Source organism: Cupressus sempervirens, chromosome 8, assembly GCF_028749045.1.
Source record: "Cupressus sempervirens isolate cs-2001-9-10 chromosome 8, ASM2874904v1, whole genome shotgun sequence".
Taxonomy (NCBI): Eukaryota; Viridiplantae; Streptophyta; class Pinopsida; order Cupressales; family Cupressaceae; genus Cupressus; species Cupressus sempervirens.
The window spans coordinates 164,042,102-164,066,088 of NC_143125.1; the positions used below are offsets into that span (position 1 = coordinate 164,042,102).

Genomic DNA, 23,987 nt, shown 5'->3' on the forward strand with positions numbered 1-23,987 from the left:
CTCTTGAATAGAGTTCATATCATAGAACTTATACTTTGGAAAGGGAGGTTACAAGTTCAAGCCTCATAGAATGTAGAATATGTATATCTCTTTTGTAGAAGTACAAACTAGTCACATATACTATAAACCATATATATTTATTGAAAAATAAATTATCTCATGTATTATAAATCATCTGTAAACCCTAAAACTAATCATAGAATATAATAGATGATTCCATATATTATGATTATTTATCATTTATAAATAATTATTTAAATATTAATATAACTGCAAATATTTATTGATCAATCATTGAATAACTTTCCATTTATTAAACATATTTTACTCATTGAAACTTCATCAAGCTTTACTTAATTTATCTATAATCTTATAAATCCTTAATTTTCATGTTAAAAGCTATTCCATTTTCAAATGACATCTTGATTTTTGAATATTTTAAAATCTCAAATGACATCTTCATCCTATCTCTCATCATAAAAAAAAGTAGTACACTAGGCTGATGAGATCTTGTATTCTTGAACCGTGGTCACAACTTTAAATCTTATAAGGTGTAGGATATGTACATAGTCTCCTTCGTAACACAATTAAGTGCCCTCTACATGAAGTGCATGGTAGACCCATATACTATAAACCATCTTAACATCTGCATACAACTTTCATTTAACATTACATTAGTACATTTGAATTATGCTAATGGTTGAAAACTAGTACTCTAGTCACCACACATGGAGTATGATGCAACCTCAATTGTAATAATTCATATGTAAACCTAAAAGTAGATTGTAAACTAATTTCAAACCAAATGCACCACCCAATATACTATAATACATATATAAACTAAAAAATAGGTTGTCCCATACAACTTTCATTTAACATTACATTAGTACATTTGAATTATGCTAATGGTTGAAAACTAGTACTCTAGTCACCACACATGGAGTATGATGCAACCTCAATTGTAATAATTCATATGTAAACCTAAAAGTAGATTGTAAACTAATTTCAAACCAAATGCACCACCCAATATACTATAATACATATATAAACTAAAAAATAGGTTGTCCCATAAATTAAATCCTCTATATACTCGTACCTTTCTAAGACAATTAGTACTCCCTACATACATCATTTGTAAACCCAAAAACTGATCCTCCCATTTACTACAAATCCAAACCTTTGTAATACAAATTACTCTCATATATCGTTTGTAAACCTAAACAAAAATTGTTCAATATAATAATGTAAACCAAAAATAACATATAATCCTATATATTATATATTCTCTATGAACATAGAAAACAAATGCGCCTTTTACTATGAACTCATAAATAGATTGTCTCATATAAGAAATGTGTCTCATATACTTGGAAGCATCTTTAAACCTAAAGTTAGATGTGTCTCATATACTTCAGCTCATCGTTAAACCTAAAAACATGTCTTATATACTCCTTAATCATCTTTAAACCTAAAAACAAATCCATCGCCTGTGAATCCTAAAACACATTGTCCCATATGGTAAGAAAATATACTTCCATTTCATTTCCACTTTGCACCGAGCTGTTTACAGCTTTCAGCTGCTCCTGTTTTTTTCCTTAAAATTAATGGAGTCGACATGATCGAGAAACAGACCGCAGAAATCCAGAAACAAAGTGACAAAGAAATGGCAAACTCTTTCCACACTGCAAAACCAATGACAGACTCTCTATTTCAACTCCATCTCAACCCATTTCACTCCATTTCAAAATCACAACCCGTTTCAAGATCCCATCTTGAAATCAATGGCGAAATCTCTGTTCCCAACAATCCTCTTCATCCTGTGCTCCTGTTCATCATTCACAACAATGGCGGTTCAAGGCGAAAGAGTGAAGGGCGGATACTGGCTTTCCGCAATGCCCAAACTCACACCAGTCCAAGACATCGATTCAAAACTCTTCACCCACATTTTCTACGCATTCATTCAACTCAATCAAACAACATTCGCCATAAATCCCACACCAAACGATCCGAATTTCGCCGATTTCGGATCCAAAGTCCGCAGGCGAAATCCAACGGTGAAGACCATGATTTCTATCGGCGGAGCAGCAGCCGATCCAAAAAAATTCTCCCAAATGGCTTCCGCAGACGGATCCAGAAAGAATTTCATCGATTCATCCATCAAATTAGCCCGAGATTACTCCTTCGACGGGCTGGATCTCGATTGGGAATACCCAGACAGCGAACCAGATATGATCAATCTGGGGAAATTGCTCTCAGAATGGCGAAGCGCCGTAGAAACAGAGGCGGCGGCAAAATCTCTGCCGCCCCTTTTAATCACCGCCGCGGTTTACTTCAATTCTACCAGATCTGCTACAGATTCAAAACAAATCACATACCCAGTTGCTGAAATGGGGAAAAATCTGGATTGGGTGAACATCATGAGCTTCGATTTGCACGGGAGTTGGGAAAACATAACAGGAGAACATGCTGCTCTGTTTGATAATGAATCGGTTTATAACACCGATTATGGTGTGAGAAACTGGATTGAGGAAGGATTGGCGAGTGAAAAGGCTGTTCTTGGGGTTCCTCTTTATGGGAAATCATGGAAGCTTTTTACAGATTCGATCGCCATTGTTAATGGCAGCGAAGATTTGGGTAGTTTTGGAGTTGGGAGCCCTGCAATTGGTCCTGGCCCGAGCCAGGCGATGAGCCAGACGCCTGGTATATTTTTTTATACGGAGATTCGGGAGTTTATTATAGTGAACAATCTGAGCGAAGAGATTGATGCTCATACGAGATCTGCTTACTGCCAAGGAAATTCTGTGTGGATTGGGTATGAAAATGAAGATACTGTTGCTGAAAGGGTCAAGTATGTGGGTAACATGGAAATGAGAGGGTATTTCTTCTGGAGTATAAGTTATGATGCAAATTGGGCTCTTTCTGCTTCAGGTATTCTTTTTTTTCTTTTGTAGCTTTGTTTAAAGCTTTTTGTTTTGGTTTTGCAGCCTCTTTTATACTCGAAAGTTTTTGTAGGGGAGTTTCTCCTTCTTTCTTTAACACTATATATGTATGTGTTACTTTGCACTTTTATGTATCTCTTAAAGAAAAACATCAGTTGAATGTGGAGATTGCTTAATGGCTTGACTCTTGACATGATTGTAAACATCAGCCCCTGCCTCTCAACCTTACCAATGTCGATTTTTGCCTTTTGTAGTGTCTATATTTGGGGTTTGTGTATTGTTGTAGCCCATGCCATTACAACTGGTATTTGTCGTTGGTTGCCTAGTGACATAGGAAACATCACCGTGACTTTGGGGTTATTTTCATCCCATGGAGGCCGACAATTTTCTTTTAATTCTCACTAAACATACATTAGGATGTCAAGCAAGTTGTAACTAGGGTCATAAATAATTTGAGTTATTTCGCCAAGAGCCTCTTTCACGAGGTTTGCTTCTATTCATATGTTTGTTGTTAGCATTATGTGTTGACCTTTGGAGTCCTCATCTGGAATATCAAATATCTTTGGATAAACATTGACGGTGACTTTATCTTCTCTCTCTCTCTCTCTCTCTCTCTCCACTTGCATTGCTTTCGATTTTCTGCATAGGTGTAAGATCTTGCAAATTTTAGTAGGGATATTCCCTCCGTATTGTGGGGCCTTTGAATACACACACACACACACACACACACACACACACACACACACACACACAAGTTGGCTTTCATTTGGTTTCTTTAATATTCGTTGGAACACTTTACGTCCAACATTCACAATTACAAAAGGATGACAACAAACAACAAGTGGCAGTTTTTGAAGCACACGACATGTTTCTTGTGCCCCTATATCACACTATGTAACTTATTACGCCATGAAATTTTATAAGTTGTGAGAACTAGTCTTGTTGATTCTTAGGTTGCTCCTATTCTTGTTAACATAGTTGTACAAGTCTCATAACTTCTTTCTACTTTCGATGTACATTTGACAATGCATTTCAGAACAAGGACTCATGAGGTAACTGGCTAACGATCTATATTGGCCCTCCATATTGACGACATGTTAAGGTTTTGTATGTTGAGCTTATCATCATTCCCCAAAGTTTCATATTTTTAACCTCATCTTCATGGGACACACACACACACACACACACACACACACACACACACACACACACACACACACACATATATATATCTCACATGTTTATCCTACCAAAGCTACCAAACATCAACAAGATTGACCATAGGTTTACTAATCAACATTTCCAAACCACTCTACCAAAGCCAATCAATTTACTTAACATATACATTTAATGAGTTGTTTAAATTGTAGTAAACAAAAAATAATTAAATTAACAAATAATGGTTTTATATTTGTTTACATAATAAATGGATGACCGATTTTCATATGCATGGCTAGTCTTATTTTTTCTCATAGGAAAAAAAAATAGTTGACTATCATTCATTTATCCCAAAGCCCTGCCCTATACATCATTCAAAATGTTCTAGAATATATACCTCAATCTCGCAGTACTCATCATATCTTATTACTCTGTCTAGATTTTCGTAGTGTTCTAAGACCCCACATGCTATGTGTTATTATCACACAACTTCATCCAACGCTTCTATCTCATTGTCTTGCATACTTTGCATTTAATTTTTTTTATTCCACTCACCTCCCCTACCACCTCCTGAGAATTTGTACTTATGTTGTTTGCAAGACATTCAATATAATTTCATTGCATTCTCGACCAATTTATGGATGCACTATCAGAACTTGGTGCCTCATTCTCATCAACCACTACTAGTTGTGTATTTGTCTTATACACGTCACTCAAAATAATTATAGCATCTATTTGCACTCTTCTGTCTGTCATGTCCTAGGCCTCTTCAATCCCATGTTAAAACCCCGCATACACCTTTTCCATAGTTATTACGGCTAGATGTGTACATTTTTCCACCTAGAATAAAAAATATTTTCACACATTTTTTATGATCTAATATTTTTGCATTATATACATTTTTACTCTTTTAAATCTTTGCTAGCTTGAATGGCCATATTTCTTAATCTAAATTTTGCAACATGATGATGTATGTTCTATATTTTACCAGTAAATTAATAATATAATATTATAAATACATTATTTATTTATTATTAGGAAAGTAAGGTTTGACGAGCTGCTAAAATCCTATACATAGAGAAATCAAAGATGTATCATTAAGCCCTCAAGACAAAACATGAAAAAAAGGAAAAGAGGTGACAATCAAGCAATAACCAACAACAAAGGACAACACCCCTACCACTAACCACTTGACAACAATAGACAAAACACAAAAATCAGAGATAGAAGGAGATAATATGGGAATTAACCCATTTTCTTTATCAACTCTGTAGCCTACTCCTCTAACTGATCCATCTTCTCAACAACTTCCTTAATCTGATTAATGTTCGAAGAGGCCCCTTCTAGTATTTTCCTCGTGCTAGCTTTGGTCTCGCTCCCAATCCCTTACTTGCTTTTATTAGTACCACCTTGATCTTCAAAAATAGGGACAATAGCTTTTTCCCTCGGACTTCCTTGCAACTTATAGATCAAGATTTTGACATGTTCATTGGGAACTTTGAGAATTTTATAGCTCTGATCTATAATGCTCTTGAGGGTACTCTCAATCCTATTAACCATGTTGTCCAACACCAACACCCTAGCTTCTAGCCTATAGAAAGTCACCATATCAGTCAATAGTCCCACAAAAGGCTCCTTGTTGTCAACAACATCTTGAGATATTTTTCCTATCAATCACCCCCTTTAGAGATCCCATTCTATCTTTTAAATCCACAATTTGGTGAAACATCCATTTGATTGACCTAAAGTTTTCCAAGAGACAATTTCTAGCATTTTAAAGAAGGTTTGTATTCTCCTCCCTGCTATAATCACATAGAATAATCATAGAGGGGTCAATTAATTCCTGGAGCTCCACTTTACCTAGTTCCACTCACCAACCATAAGGTCAATTTTCTCATACTCATGTTCTTCCATGCCAATTTCCTCACCTTAAAAGGGACATAAGCATCAACAGGGACCTTGGTTTGAGAAGCCTAGGAGGAAGAAACATCTTAGTCTGAAGTCACCATGGGAGAATCATCCCCATACTAGTCCTTGATGAGATTCATAGGGGAATCCAAATCCCTACTACCTTTGTCGTCAACCTTTTCTATTTCAAGTTTCTGCTAGAATGCTTCATAACCTTACTGGTAGCCTCTTCTTCAATGTTAGTTTCTATTTCATCTCCATCATCTTCATACTCATCTAATGAGATGACCACTTTTTCCTATTTTTTGGGTATAAGGTATTTTCCAAGCTTTAAGGCTAACATTTTCCTCTTCTTCTTATCTACTCTCTTCCCTTGTTTTTTCTTACTATAGCTAGCTTCCTTCGTATCAAGGGCCAAAAAATCATCTTTGTCAAAGAGATTTTCATCTAAATCCAGCATTTTCTTAGTGTGCTTCCTTGTAGGAGGAGAAGTAGGCTTTTTCTTTGGAGTCTTCACTTTCACTAGGGTTTTGACTAACCCCTTACCCTTTCCTTTACTTTTAAGCACATCCACCTCATCCTATGAGTGCATCCCTTCACTATCCTAAGTATCAGAGAGGCCCTGAAAATTGTCTAAAACATCCTCCTCAACCTCCTCCATAGCTTTAACCTCGAGAAACTTCTCCACAAAATGAACTTTTATGTACTCACAAATGAGTAGCATCAAGCCATTATGAATTTGAGAATTAGTGATAATTTTCTCCCTCATACTGTTAATAATTGCATTCATGGAAGAATAAAGGTAAAACATGATCAAAATTTTAATTCCATGCCTAAAATGATTCAATAAAACAAAATTATGCAAACAGACACTAGAGAACCTCCCATCCATAGTTATATAATAAACAATCACTCATAGAAAAAAGTGTCAGAGCTTTTTAATGTAATCAGGTTGAAAGTAGGTCTTACTATCCTTACTCTTACCGGGCTCTTCAGGAAACTCCTCAATTATGGAATCCAAGAATTTGTGATCTCTGTAGAATTTCTTGCCAACAATTGGGATGCCCATCACCCAAGAAATTAACTCCTTAGTGATAGTAATGCTCCTTCCACCAACATTCAGGGTTGCCTCATTCCACCTCCTCAGGAAGAGTTGATTGACATGTAGGTTACCACCATGAAGCCTCTCCGTGAAAGTGATACCACTTCTTTCAAGAATTTCCCAAACTTTTGTGTGCCATTTATATTTGTCAGAATTAGATGGATCACGATGTCTTTGCTGACCTCCCATGGATTTGTGATAGCTCTTAGTTAACATAGAGAAGTTGAAGAGAGACTTCTCAAGAAATTGCAGAGCCCTATGAAAAATGAAAGCTCTCAAAATAACTGAAAAAGTATGCAAGAGAGCATAATCATTAATACAAATATCCTGCATACTCTCTTTTGTGCACTTTAAAATTAGTAATATGTCACCTCTAAGTATGTCTATTCTAGTTAATTATTACTTCCTCTTTCCTAGTAATGATGTCATTGTCAATGCTTCATATGACATTAATAGGTAGGTCATCATTACCCTTCCATGTCATTCTCTCAGCACCCCTAACCACCAAGTTGGCTATAAATCTACCACCTTGTTTGATTCATGATAGACTTGAGAGATAAAGTAATTCTCCATAGATTTAAGTATGCCAATTGTCTCCTTAATGATATTTTTAATATTCCAAGAGGGGCAAGAGATACCAGTTAGGTAGTTGACAATGTTCATTGAATCTCCCTTCAATCAAAGATTAGAAACCCCCTTTTCCTTAGCCAATTTAGTAATCTGGAGAGCGTCCATGGCCTCAGCAAAGTGGTTAGTCTAGAATCACAAGGGGAGTTCCACTACTTCAAAAAATTGACCTTAAATATTCCTTTTCACTCCCCCACACCCAACCAGCCCAAGGTTACCCTTGGCTACCCTATCAAAATTAGCTTTGTACCAATTTCCAAGAGGGAAAGACCATTTTCTGTGTAGTCTCCTCATATCACTCAAGTCCTTGTATAACATATTCTCAAAAACCTTTTTCATACTACTCCTTGAACCTTTAATATTGAGATTCTTCATAATGACATTCTGAATCTTAGAGAAAACCATCTTAGGCAGAGTCACCTTATCCTTGAAAATCCTATTATTTATCTCTTTCCAAATGCCCCAAGAAATATGATGTGGAGCAAGAGACCATAGCATTTTAAACTCCTTAGAAGAATGGGAGGGGTAGGACCATCGGGAGAAACATTCAGAAAGGTTAGTAGGGAAAACCCAAGCTATATTGAGTTTAGATAGAAATAGGGACCAAATATCTCTTGAAAAAGGGTAATGGATAAAGAGGTGATTAACATACTTAGCCTCCAAACAACAAAGGATACACATTTTGGGAATTTGGAAACCTCTTTCACATAAATTTTTCATAGTTAAAATCCTATTTTAAAGAAGAAACCAAAAGAACATATTTTGGGGATGAGGGTTGAATTCCAAGCCCTTTCTTAATAGGGAGGATCACCTTGGATGCTAAAAAAAACCCAATAAGCTGAAGCAACAAAGAAGCTTCTAGAAGGAGTAGATTCCCAAACCAAAGAATCTTGATTGTCATTAAAAGGTGTAATGCCCTACCCAGAGAACCCTAGAACAAGGATAAATAAAAGGTAATAATAATTTTTTTGAACAAGCATGAAATTAAACAACATCAACATGCAATCGATGATAAGATTGCAATGGAATACTTAACCAACCAATCTAGGCAACCAATGAATCTCTAAGCGTCACTACTTACTAGCACATCCAAAACCAACCAAGAAAGTTTAAGCGAATAAAAAACCAAAGATCTCTAACCTGTCAGTACCTAGGAAGGAGCACATCCCAAGAGGGTACCCAAAACACCCTTTGGTTCTCGACCAAAATGTCCAAAGATACCTCCTATATCCCCGGGCAGGTTTTTACAAAGATAGCAGGTGATGCTTTTCCAGTATTGTAGGACATCTCACAGTACTACTGGGCAGTACTTTTCTAGTCTTGCATGATATTTCTTATAACTAATAGGCGATACTTTCAAGGACCACAGGATAAAGTTCACTAATACTGTGCGATACTTTACCAGTGTCACATAATAGAGCTTATAACTGTCATATGATACTTTCTAGTATCGTACGATATTTCTCATTAAGGTGTGCAATACTTTTCTAGTATCTACCATTGCTGAACCACTGTCACACAAGAATGGAAAGAAACAACCCAATGAACAATCAGAAGGGAAAAAGAGTTAGAACCTCCACACTAGGGAGTACTGAATCAACAAATATCGAGGCTCAAACACTCAAATGAGGAAAAATAGCTAAGCATGCTAGAAAGGATGAATCAACCATCTAACCATCTAATCCATATGATCTAGTAAACATGCAAAAAAGTAACATCACAATAACATACATGAGGATAAATCAACTATCTCTATGAATTGAAATAACATAAATCACATGGAAACTTACTCCAGAAGATATTAAGAACCAAGTGAGCATCTAGTTTCGAAATTGAACAAGGAGAAAGTCCAACCCTGTATGCTGGCCCCAACAATGGTAAAGCTAGCTATGCCTCCCAACCATGTGGACCCCCCAGGCACACTTCCATCATGTTGATGGAGATAATGATCCAACTACGAACACACATAAAACAACATCCATGGCTAACACTCATGTCAGACAGTAAAGATGACTGAAATTGAAATCATTAGACAATACAAACAATAAGTCCTAGTTAGACACTCTATGGGTCAACTATGTAGGGACTCTGGTGGAGATTAAGTCACTTAGCATTATGAAGCCCAAGCTAACTATTTGGTAGAAACACTCCCCAGGGAGCCCATCACACCATGCCCTAGGACATGCACCATATAGACACATGCCCTTAGATATATTGTAAGGTCTGTATGCTTAGATCAGCACTAGGTACTCACATTTTAATTATCTTAGATTTATTACTAGTAACTTATTTAGTTGTTACTTATTTATAAAATTCTTCATGCCAACCCTTTAGGAAATGGACACCAAGGTTACAAGAGAAGCTCCTCCACTGTCTACCCTACATACCCATGCTCGTCACATGATGAGTGCCTGTAGCCAATGCATATCCCCAACCTAACCCCAATGAACATAACTCCACCAATGACAATTGGGAGTTCAAGCCTCATAAGCACTCAAGAATCGCACATGCATGTGCTTGTGTGTGGCACACCAACAACACAAAGATCATACAAACAAGGGCTGGATGAGAACACAAGCTAAACAACACTCAACCAAATACAAGATGGAGAGTATGGAAGCATACACATCCCAATGCAAGCATAAAAATGAAGTAGTGGTCAGATTGACATCCTATGGATAATCCAAATCCATAAACAACATTATGCCAAAAGAACTTGAGAAAACTAAGTGACACACAAATTGAGGCAAAACCTTTAAAACCCAATGTAGATGAAAATCAACAAAATTAAAAACCATTCTACCCTTGGGTAAACAAGCCACAAAAATCCTATAATAATCAAGTTTGAATATCGTATAAAAAAATGACCAGCATAATGGTGCAAAACCCCAAACCCCCATCTTGAAAAATAGGGAAATTCTCATACTTGCCCAATTGGGTAGAGCTAGCAATCAAAAATGGAGAGGAATGCTAGTTCTTAGCCTCCTAACAAATGATCACCAAAAAAAGAATCTGAAATGAAGTTGAAAAAACAAAATAGGAGAGCTCTACCTAACAATCAAAAGGGCAAATATGAGGATCTGAACAACAAAATAAAAATCCTGCAAAAACTATCGAAAGTCACAACAATCCAAGGTCTCCCTGAGCTATATCTAATGAGCCCAATCTCATGATGATCTCACACCTGTAGCTTCTACAATGAACATAAACACAATCCTACAAAAGATGATTTGGAAATTTGCTTCCAAATTTTGATTTCCAGAAGTAAGAAGTGATGAATAAAATTCCTTTTTGGATATATATTCACTTTTCAAGTGAATAAAGCATTAGGGTTATTAACTAGACCACCTAGTTAAACCCTAAATCCACCCAAATGAAAATAGGCTATTCCAAGTAATTGGAATTCAACTACAACAAAACTATTGAGAATTAAATAAAATAAGATAAAGCCCACAATTCCCTAAAACCAAAAACCACAGAAATACATAATAACTTTTGTGACAACTACAAACCTCTAAATGCACAGACACGCTCATAGGTCTAATCACATAATGCAAATTAGTCCAAATTTATTAAATCACTGGAGGGTTTAATTTAAATTATTAAATATGATACGTTGACCATATAGGGATGACATTAGCTAGATATGAACAATTGAATCACCAACTTCATGTGCCACTACTGAGGATATAAATCCTACACATTGAACAACATGATCAAGTGCAATATCATATAATAATATAGATGACACAATAATGCATTAAATCACATTATAACCATTTATTTAATTGTACTAAAATAATCCATTTACATCACTCACTTTTGCATAAAATATCACAAGACAAGAATGAAGTAAATAACCATAACATCAAATCCAAGTACCTAGAATCCAATAAGTCCATCATATAAACATAAAAAGAGTATATGTCAAAGTACAAATAGCTAGATATCATTATAAAGCATCATGTCACATTAATATGCATCATCATGCATATATGATCAAATTGAACAACATAGCATGTAATATGTATGATACTGGCAATCAAAATATAGTATCTGACCATCAGATCATCTTAAATGTCATCTGACATGAGTGTCAAAGTATCTCTCAAAATCAAAATATAACAAGGTACAAAATGCAAACAAGAGAGGCACTGCATCCTCCCCCACTAGGCATAGGCTTAGTCCTATAAGCCTTCAAAAATACAAGGGTATGAATCTCTCAACCATGTAGCATCTTCCAAAGTAGTAAAATTCTCATCACTCAGGTCCCACTGGTCCCTTACCTACTCTATGTCTCGACCTCTGAAGGCTAGCCTCTAATGTTGAAGGATACAAATGGGATCCAAAGAAAGTTGCTTGTCCTCCACTTACAAAGCATTCCAATCAAGTATGTGGGTCACATCCGGAATATACTGCCTCAAAACAGAAACATGGAAAACATCATGGATGTGTATTAGGATAGGTGGCAATGCTAGTTGATAAGCAACATGACAAATCCTCTCAAGGATCTCAAATGGTTTGAAAAACTGTGGTGCCAACTTAGAGCCTTTCCCATAACGAATAGGGCTCTTCCATGAATGCACTCTAAAAAATACCTAGTCGCCAACTAAAAAGTGACGGTCCAACCTATGGACATCTTCATACTTCTTCTGCCTATCTTGAGTAGTAACCAAATGCTCTCTAATATGAACAACCTACTACTCCATATCCTAAAGCATCTCCAGACCTAAAATCACTCAGTCCTCTAAATGATCCCAACCCAAAGGGCTATGATACAGTCTATCATACAAGGCTTGGAAAGGTGACATGCCAAGAAAACTATGATACCCATTGTTATATGAAAACTCAACAAGGTTAAAATCATCCTCCCACTTCACATGCTTGTCCATCACATTCATGCGAAGCATGTCTTCTAGAACCTAGTTCACTCACTCTATCTAACCATCGGTCTTTGGGTGGTAAGTTGAACTAAAATTGAGCTACATGCCTAGAGCATGCTAGAGAGATGTCCATAGTGCTGAAGTAAACAATGTATCTTTATTCAATATAATTTGACAAGAGATTCCCTGCAATCGAACAATGTATGCCAAGAAAACATGTGCTACAAGAGAAGTTTTGTAGGATCTCCTCATTGGTGAAAAATGTGCTACCTTGGACAACCTGTCCATTATCACCATGATATAATCATGTCATCATGATGACATAGGAAACCCTATGATAAAATCAATAGATATAGTGTCCCATTTCCACTCCGGAATGATATGCGGCTACAAAAGACACACTAGATGTTGATGCTTTTCCTTCACTCTCTGGCACTCGAGACATTGAGCAACAAAATTAGAAACATCACGCCTCATCCCTGTCCAAAAGTACAACTATTGAAGATTGACATGCATCTTCTTGATGTCAGGATGTGCAAAATATGGTGCCCAATGTGCTTTCGACAAAATCAAGGTACAAAGATCACCAGATATCAGCACATAAATGCACCCTAAGTATCACAATAGTCCATCAGACTCTAACAACTATCTTGAAAACCTCCCCTCAAGGGTATGTCTAGACTCAATCTCTACCCTCACGTCTTGATGCCATGTGTCACTAGGCAAAGCTTCCAAGATATAGCCTCACAAATCCACTCCTAGTGGCAAAACTAATATCTCATGTCATCTCCTACTCAAGGCATCCATGATGACATTTTCTTTCCCTTTGATCTAGTGAAAATCAAAATTGTATTCACACAAGAACTCTATCTAGTGACGCTGTCGTACATTTAGGTTTGGCTAAGTAAAGATATATTGCAAGCTACAATGATCACTATGCAACTCAAGCCTGTGTCCCAAAAGGAAATATCTCTAGTGCAAAAGCGCATGCACCATAGCCGCAAGTTCCAAATCATGAGTGGGGTAGTTACGCTCATGGTCTTTTAGTTTTCTAGATTCGTATGCAATCACATGACCATCCTACATCAATATTGCACCTGTACCTTCCAATGAAGCATATGTGCAAACCATAAAATCACCTACAAGATTAGGCATTGCAGGGACTAGTGCATAAGTCAAATGCTCCTTAAGAGCATTAAATGTTGCCTCACAATGGTTTGACCAAACATACTTCTCCCCTTTCTGCTAAAGAGAAGTGATGGAATGCGCCACACGTGAGAAATCCTTTATGAATTGACAGTAGTAGCCTGCTAATCCCATAAAACTACAAAACTCAAAAATATTAGTAGGTGTCAACCAATCCATGATAGCTCAGATATTCTCTAGGTCTACTACAATACCATCACCAGTGATGATATGCCCCAAATATTTCACTTTGGACTGGAAGAATCCACATTTACCCAAGTTTCCTTATAACTGATGATCTCACAAGCACTGCACCACTTGGCATAAGTGGACCTCATGTTCATCTACAGTCTTAGAATAGATCAATATGTCATCCAAGAATACAAGGACACCTTGATTGAGGTATGTGCAAAATATTGCATTCATCTGACTCATAAACATTGATGGTGCATTGATTAACCCAAAGGGTACAACCATGAACTCATAATGCCCATAACGTGTATGAAAATATGTCCAATGAATGTCTGCCTCATGAATATGAAGTTGATGGTATCCCGACGTAAGATCAATCTTCAAGAACACTCTCACTCCCTTTATCTGATTGAACAAGTCATCTATCCTCAACGAAGGATATCAATTCTTCACCATCACCTTATTCAATTTTTGATAGTCAATGCATATATTCAAAATGATCCATCGTTCTTCTTCACGAAGATGACTGCTACACCCTACAGGGATACACTAGGATGAATGTGGCCCTTGGCCAACAATTCCTTTAAACTAAAATTTGAACTCACTCAATTCCTAAGTAGTCATGTAGTAAGAAGCTCGTAATATTGGCTTCACTCCTAAAATGAGATTGATCCAAAAATCAATGTCATGCTGCAGTGGCCTACCTAGTATCTGATTAGGGAACATGTCTGCATACTCATGAAGGAGTGGGTGATCATGAAGTATCACCATATGGATCTCAACCTTCTCAAGGTCATAGAAAAAGACTACAAACATATGACATCCCTTCTGCACACTCCACTTTAGTTGATTAGCTGAGATCATCCAAAGCGAGATTGGCCTCTGGACCCCTACAAGCTCCACTTGCCTACCTATGTCATCAACACAATGTACTGACTTACCTTGGTAATCTATATTCACCTAATGGGTGGCTAACCAATCCATGCCCAACACAATGTGATACGATCATAGAGGTAGGATGCGAAGATCAATAGTGGTGGTGAAGATACCCAAGTCCAATTCACAACCAATAGCCAAGGAGTCCCCAACCACTTTGCATCTTGTAGCTAACTCAACTTGCCATCTATCAACCTATCGTGCTACCACTAACCCACATCACTAAACACGAGGTGGTGAAATAAAAGAATCTAAAGCACCTAAATCAAATAACACTGAAGATAAAATTCCATGCAACATACATATAACCTCAACTACAGTAGCTTGGTGCTTAGCTTGATGGTTATCAATCGATGCATAAACTCGATCGATTCTACCTGCATCTCCCCCAGTAGGCTCCAACTTCATTGCATCTTTGCTAGGTCTTCAAGATGTCATTGAAGGACATTTCACTTCTCTATGGCCAAGCTAACTACATGAGAAACACATTTCTTTAATACTAGAGTCCCATCAACCTTGAGAAGTACTAGAAGAAGGTGCACTCCCCTTGCTAGAGTTTTGTTGACTACTTTGAGATGGATGATTCTACTTGGACTACTGAACTCTACTCTAGTCACACCCCTTTTCTCATGTGGAACCTATACTTTGTCCACCCTTAGACCAATATTGATGGTTCTGTTGCCTCTAGCAACCATGACCACCTTGTTAGGGTGTTGATTGGGTTTGACCCTTTCTTGAGGACTGCGATTGAGGGAACTACAAATCCTTCTTTGAAGCTTGTGCACTATGGCTCTACAAACCTAATTTTCCATAGAACCCCTTAGCCACATTTCTCTCCACAATCCTTTCCTTTTCAACATTAAAGGAAAGTTTCCTAGGTTGATGCATCTAAACATCTCAAATGATGGAGTCCTTAAGACCTTAGACAAAATGCTGACTAAGGAGTATCTCATCATGGTTATACCATGAGTACTACCTAAGCTCAAAGAATCTCATTTTGTACTAATCCACTGACATGTTCTCTTGTTTAATTTCATGGAACTCATCAACTCGAGCCTTCCTGAACTAAGGGGGTATGAACCTCTCTCTGAATCTTTCCTCAAAGATATCCTAGGTGAGATTTGCTCTATTGATCTGGAGCTTCTACCCCTCAATGTTCCACCAAATAGATGTGTGGTCTCTTAGCTGCATGACAACACAATGGGCTCTCAAGTTGGTTGCATACAGATATATAGAAAAGCAACATTCCATATCAAGTAACCACCTCCCTTTCTATCAAAGTATGGTGGCTTATACTATTGAAGGGATTTCATCATGTTCATGCGGATGGAATCCTCACCATCATGGTCTTGGCCTCTCTAATGGTGCCCTCTACCACTAGGTGGTGTGCGAGAATGTTCACGCTCATCTTCTTTTTCTTCTCTATGATCTAACATATGTGAATCTCCATGGTGAGATCCCTCTTCGTGGGCATGATCATGTTGGTTTTCCTCTACATAAGGTCCCGAATGAGCAATAATCTCTTCTAGAAAATGCATCAATGCCCTAATGCCACAATGATCATTGTTAACCTACTCTTGCCCACCATCCTAATGTTCCTCCATGTGGTGTTCTTCATATTTATTTTGTCAATTATTATCCTAACCACTAGGTCTATACGTAGGAGACATCACTAAGGAAGCAAAAAGATAAGGATCGAAGTCATACATAACAATCACAAGAGTCATAAGCATAAGCTAAATAAGATACTAATGTATGCAATAAAAATAGTATTATAGTGGGAGCATAACACAAAGATCCTAATGTTGCAAACTAGCTCTGATACCAAATGTAATGCCCTTCTTGGAGATCCTTCGAACAAGGATAAGTAAAAGCCAATAATTTTTTTTATTGAATAAGCATGGAATTAAACAACATCAACATGCAATCGATCATAAGATTGCAACGAAAGACTTAACCAACCAAACTAGGCAACTAATGAATCTCCAAGCATCACTACTTACTAGCGCATCCAAAACCAACTAAGAAAGTTTAAGCAAATGAGAAACCAAAGATCTCTAACCTAGTAGGACCTATGAAGGGGCACATCCCAAGAGGGTGCCCAAAACACCCTTTGGCTCTTGACCAACAAGTCTAGAGATACCTTTTGTTTTCCCGAGAAGGTTTTTGCAAAGATATTAGATGATACTTTTCTAGTATCATACGACATTTCACAATACTATTGGGCAATACTTTTCCAATATTGCACAATATTTCTTATAACTATTGGGTGGTACTTTGAGGGACCACGTGATAAAGTTCACTAATACTATGCGATACTTTACCAGTGTCAATGATAGAACTTATAACTATTGTGTGATACTTTCCTCTACCGTATGCTCTTTCTCCTTAAGGTGTGTGATACTTTTCCAGTATCACCCAATGCTGAACCACTATCACCTAGGAATGCAAAGAAATAGTCAAATGAAAAATTAAAAGGGAATAAGAGTTAGGACCTCCACACCAAGGAGTACTAGATCAACAAATATCAAGGCTTGAATAGTTGAATGAGACAAAATAGCTAAGCATGGTAGAAAGGACAAATCAACCATCTAACCATCTAATCCCATAGTATCTAGTAATCATGCGGAAAAGTAACATCACAATAACATACATGAGAATAAATGAACTATCTCTATGAACTGAAATAACATAAATAACGTGGAAACATACTTTAGAAGATATGGAGAACCAAGTGATCATCCAACTTTGGAACTAAACAAGAAGTAAGGCTAACCTTATATGCTAGTCCCTAACAATGGTAAAGGTAGCTACACCTCCCAACCACATGAAACCCATAGTCCCACCTGCACCGTGCTGATGGAGATAATGATCCAACCATGAACAAAACATAAAGCAATGTCCATGGCTAACACTCATGCCAACCAATAAAGAGGATTGGAACCAAGATCATGAGACAATGCAATTACAATATATCCTAGTCAAACACTCTATGGGTCAACTATGTGGGGACTTTGGTCAAGAGTAAGTCGCTTGGCATCACGAAGTTGAAGCTATCTATCGTTCAAAACACTCCCCAGGGAGGCCATCACACCATGCCCTCTGACAAACATTGTACAAACACATGTCCTCGGATGTATCGTTAGGCTTGTACCCTTAGATCATCACTAGGTAATCACATTTTAATTATCTTCGATTTATTACTGCTAATTTATTTAGTTATCACTTATTTAGAAACTTCTTCAACCAACCCTCTAGGAAATGGACACCAAGGCTATGAGAGAAGCACCTCCAATGTCTACCCTACATACCCATGCTCATCACACGATGAGTGCTTGTAGGCAATGCATATCCCCAATCCAACCCCAATGAGTATAACTCCATCAATGACAACTAGGAGATTAGGCCTCATAAGAACCTAAAAACCACACTTTCATGCGCATGTGCTCGTGTGTGACACACAAACAACACAAAGATCATACAAACAAGGGTTGAATGAGAAGATAAGCTTAACAATACTTGACTGAATACAATATCAGGAGTACAGATGTGACACACATCCTAATGAAAACATAAAAATGTAGCAGTGGTCAGACTGACATCCTATGGATAATCCAAATCCATGACCAACACTATGCCTAGAAAGCTTGAGAAAACTGGGTGACACACAAAGTGAGGCAAAAACCTAAAAAATACAATGTTGATGAAAATCAACAAAATTAAAACCCATTCTACCCTTGGGTAAATGAGCCATAGAAATAAAATAAAAATCATGTTTGGACACCGTATACAAAATGGCCAGAGTAATGGTTCAAAACTCCAAATACCCATTCCAAAAAATAGGGAAAATGCTCATACCCACCCAACCAAGTAGAGCTAGCACTCAAAAGTAGAGGGGAACACTAGTTCTCAACCTCCTGACAAATGGATACAAAAAAAAGTAGAAATAGAGTTAGAATAGTAAAATAGGAGAGCCCTACTTGACAACCAAAAGGGTAAATATGAGGATCTAAATAGTAAAATAAAAACCATGTAGAAACTATCAAAAGTCACGACAATCCAAGGTCTCCTTGAGATGGATCCAATGAGCCCAATCTCATGACGATCTCATACTCATAGCTCTTATAGTGAACAAAAATGAAATCCTACAAAAGAGGATTTGGAAATTTTCTCTCAAATTTTTATTTCCAAAAGTGAGAAGTGAGGAATCAAATTTATTTTTGGATATGCTAGCATGAATGCTAATGCTATGGGGGAGTAGTGTAGAATACTGTTATGACTATGTTTGTCATTGATGAAAACATAGCAAGACTAACATAGCAATAGACTGAGATCTATGAATTGAGGACACCATATTCCATATCTACCCATGTGCAGTTAACAAAATGTACTACAACATGTATTTGACATGTGGTCAAGTGCGTAGAACCTTATTCTACAATGTATGGAAGATATTGATGATTTACTGAGAACTGCAAGAAAATAGAGTATTGGAAAAACAATTTCTATTGTGTGATCAATATAACATATTGTGCTTGGAATGAAGGGTTGCACAATCAACCTAACACCTGATGATGTTAGCAAGTGCGCAGGTACAGAAGTTGAACGGGTGAAAGTTTGTGTTTAATTGGAGCTGGCAGCTTCAATTAAATATGTATTTTATTTATGAAGTTGACTCAAATTAATGTTAAGTGTATGGAGCCAACTCAAATGATTAATGATTGAGTATAGTATAAAGGAAAGATGTTTTCCAAGTTCTATACACCACCATGATTGCGATCAAGTAGCAGAGAAGACTTAAGAATTGTGAGGTAGAAGAGCAGAGTAATCTGCTCATGTGTAAGTGACCTTAAGGGTTACTAATGAGTTCTAGATCTGTTTGCATGGTTTGCAGGTGAAGAGGTCCAACGTACTGGACAGAGAAAGAGTAAAAAGATTGTTTATTCTAACTGAATAGTACCAAGATCAATTGGATAGTGGGTTCATTGATCTGATCCTGAAGCTATTTGGATAGTGGGTTCAACTGCCTTCTACAACTTCTAACAGGGATTCAAGGTCTCCTCATAGGGACTCTTGTACTAAGTGTTGTAATAGATTCTTAACTGGGTCCATCCTCTAACAAGGATTATTTAGATTAGTACATTATTTTGTGGGCATCATTCCCACTGAGGTTTTCCCTCTGATCAAGGGTTTCCCTAGTCAACATATTTGGTGTACTTGTGTATGTGCATTCATTTATGATTGATGTTTAGTTTGGTTGATTAAGTAAGAATTGTTTAAGATTGATATATAATTGATTCACCCCCCCCTCTCAGTTATATTAGTGAAATATTATTTTTAACAATTGGTATCAGAGTGTGATGCAGGAGCATCTTGCATGGGAAAATTAAATTATTAGAAAAAAAAAAAAAAATTGTGGAGGAGAGAGAAAGTGACGAAAATAGAAGGAAAAATAATTTAAAAATAAAATAAGGGAAAAAGGAGAAAAGAGGAATTTCTATTTTCAAGATGCATAGGTGGCGTAAATAGAAAAATAATAAAAATAGTTGTTATTCCATTAATTGAGGTGTGTAGGTGGCATCGTGCATTTAATATTTGTTGTGATCCACAAAAGAAATGTAATTTTCTAATTGGGCCACATAGTGGTGCTTAGTTGTATTTAGGTGGAAATTCTAGAAGGTTGTAGATATTGTAGAAGGTTGTGGAGATTCTAGAATGTTGTGGATAAATCATGCCTTGGGTGGTAAGTGCCTATTTAAGAAAGGCCTATTATCATTTGTAATAAAGTTCAAGAAATGGAAGCTCTTCTAATGGAAGTTGGAGAAATAGAAGCTCTTCAAGACAAGCTCTTCAAGTAGAAGCTCTTCGGATGTAATTTCTTGTAGAAGCTCTTAGCGAGTAATCTCTCTTATATTGTAAGAATTTGGAGTTTTTCCATTTGGAGAATATTCTAATAAATTTCAAGTATTAATGGAAGTTTTATGAAGCATTTTTGTCATCTCTCTTGTCTCCATATTATTGCATTTTTTTTGTGAGTCGGTATGGGTGGTGTGGCCCGTCATCAGTGGTATCAGAGCAGGAGTTCCTGAGAGTGCAGACAGATCGCCGAACGTGAGGCAGTTTGCACCAGGACCTTGAGTTGGTTGAAGTTTGTCAAGAAGTTCTTGATTGTGTAGATAGATTGCCGACTGTGAGGCAGTTTGCACAAGGTTCTTGTGTTGCATGAGATTTGTCTTCTAAAGACTTGATTATGGAGAAGAGAAAGAAGAAGATGACTTTTGTGATTGGATGGATTTTGAGGGTTCCTCGACTTGAGAAATTTAGAGCAAGAAATCAACAATCGTTGCTAGTTGATTTGCAGAAGCAAGTGAATGAATTAGAAGCTGAGTTGCGGAAATGAAGAGCATGTCACCAAAAAAGAGATGTTGATAATTCCTTGGATGTGGAAAAGAAAGATGATCCAGTGGAAGATCAATTGGATGAAGAGGAAATCATTTGCAAACCTAAAGTTGAAGAAGATGAACGAGAAGAGGAAAAGCATGAAGATGACAAGATTTATGAACCTGAAGTAGATCAAGATGATTTGAAGATTGCAGCAATGGAGGAAAAGTATAGTGCCTTCATTGGAGATCAAGCAAGCAGAGTAGTTACGTGCATTGTTGATGACATAAAAGAGGCAAGCAAAGATGAGGATGTCAAAGAGGTAAATTCTTATGAATCATGGGATGTTGTCTTTAAGATGAGTTTGACAGATATTGATGATGGTTTGCATGAGAATCTTGTTAGTTATGTGTGGTATGCAAAGAAAGATTGGTATGGTGTTGTTGGATTTATTACAAGTGTGATTAATTCAACAAGATTGGATGAGGATGAGAGTTATACTTGGATAGAGTTCATTGCGAAGGAGTATTTTTAGTAGCAAACAATTGTTTCAGCTAGGTGTTGGAAAAGAAGAAAGAAGGAAATATATCGGCACCGGATACTTGTTCCAGCTATGTGTTGGAGGAAGAGGAAAAAAAATCTGTCAATAGTGGCTACTTCATTTTGTGAATCCATATTCACAAAATTTTTCCTACCATGGGAGTCGGATGCAGGAGCATCATGCATCAGCAGAAAAAAATTTGCATGTTGGTTTTCTTGTCCGTATTGAGGTGGAAGCTTGTGGTGAAGATGAAAATGGTTCTATATCTTTCTTTTGACATCAAAGTGTGGGACACACTTTTCTATCTACCAAGGGAGTCTGATGCAGGAGCATCTTGCATGGAAAAATTAAATTATTAGAAAAAAAAAAAAAAAATTTGTGGAGGAGAGAGAAAGTGACAAAAATAGAAGGAAAAATAATTTAAAAATAAAATAAGGGAAAAAGGAGAAAAGAGGAATTTCTATTTTCAAGATGCATAGGTGGCATAAATAGAAAAATAATAAAAATAGTTGTTATTCCATTAATTGAGGTGTGTAGGTGGCATCATGCATTTAATATTTGTTGTGATCCACAAAAGAAATGTAATTTTCTAATTGGGCCACATAGTGGTGCTTAGTTGTATTTAGGTGGAAATTTTAGAAGGTTGTAGATATTGTAGAAGGTTGTGGAGATTCCAGAATGTTGTGGATAAATCATGCCTTGGGTGGTAAGTGCCTATTTAAGAAAGGCCTATTATCATTTGTAATGAAGTTCAAGAAATGGAAGCTCTTCTAATGGAAGTTGGAGAAATAGAAGCTCTTCAAGACAAGCTCTTCAAGTAGAAGCTCTTCGGATGTAATTTCTTGTAGAAGCTCTTAGCGAGCAATCTCTCTTATATTGTAAGAATTTGGAGTTTTTCCATTTGGAGAATATTCTAATAAATTTCAAGTATTAATGGAAGTTTTATGAAGCATTTTTGTCATCTCTCTTGTCTCCATATTATTGCATTTTTTTTTTTTTCTAATAATTTAATTTTCCCATGCAAGATGCTCCTGCATCAGACTCCCTTGGTAGATGGAAAAGTGTGTCCCACACTTTGATGTCAAAAGAAAGATATAGAACCATTTTCATCTTCACCACAAGCTTCCACCTCAATAGGGACAAAAAAACCAACATGCAGGAGCAACATGCATCAGAGTGACAAGTCCTTGAAGGAAAGTTTAACAACTTTGGAAGATCCATGGCAAATATCTTTAGAAAAGAAAGTCCTAGATTTGATGGAACAAACTATGACAACTGGAAGGATACAATGAAGACTTATCTCTTGTGCATGGGACCGAGGTATTGGCTTGTGACTAATACATCCAAAACCATTGCAGAAGAAGATCAACTTGAAACTTGCACCAAAGAATAGAGAGAAGTATTTATGTGCAACATAAGGGCAAGAGAAGTAATATTGTCAGGATTACCTAAAAGTGAGTACAGTTAGGTAAAACTACTTAAAACATCTCATGAAATTTGGAAAACTTTAGAAGCCAATTATGAAGAAGATACTCATGCAAAAAGAGTTAGATTGCAAAATTTATATTGCGCATTTCAAGATGCTAGAATGATGGAAGATGAATCTATAAGAAGCTATGTTGGGAGAATATCTAAGATTGTTGTAGAAATCACATCTCATGATGGAAAGAAGTCTGATGATGAAGTGATATGGAAGATCTTGAAAAGTCTAACATCACCCTTCAAGACAGTAGCACAAATGATTCAACTGATGATACCTTGCACTACTAATTTCACCAAAGAGACATTGCTTGGAAGATTGGAAGCTGCAAAATTTGATTTGAAATAGTCTAGAGAATTGGCAAAAGTTGAGATAGCATTCAATGCCCTAAACATCAAACCTAGTTTAGCAAGAAGCACAAAAAAACAAGGAGACATTGCTAGCAGCAATAGATCCATTGAAGAAAAGATCCAAGAAGGAGTGGCTCTTCTTATGGAAAGAGAAAAAGATGGTAGGAATATTTTTAAATGTTGGAGTTGTAATGAATATGGTCATTACGCATCTAAATGTCCTAAGAGAGAAAGAAAGTTTAAGGAAAGATTCAAATCTAGAAGACCTAGAAATTGTTTATATGCAAATGAAGAAGAAGATGAAG

The 23,987-nt window shown here is 36.8% G+C and overlaps 1 pseudogene; it reads left to right on the forward strand.

Annotated features, from left to right (window-relative positions):
- Positions 1 to 1,844: 1,844 nt before the first annotated feature.
- Positions 1,845 to 2,951, forward strand: LOC149542072 (class V chitinase pseudogene; annotated as a pseudogene).
- Positions 2,952 to 23,987: the final 21,036 nt, after the last annotated feature.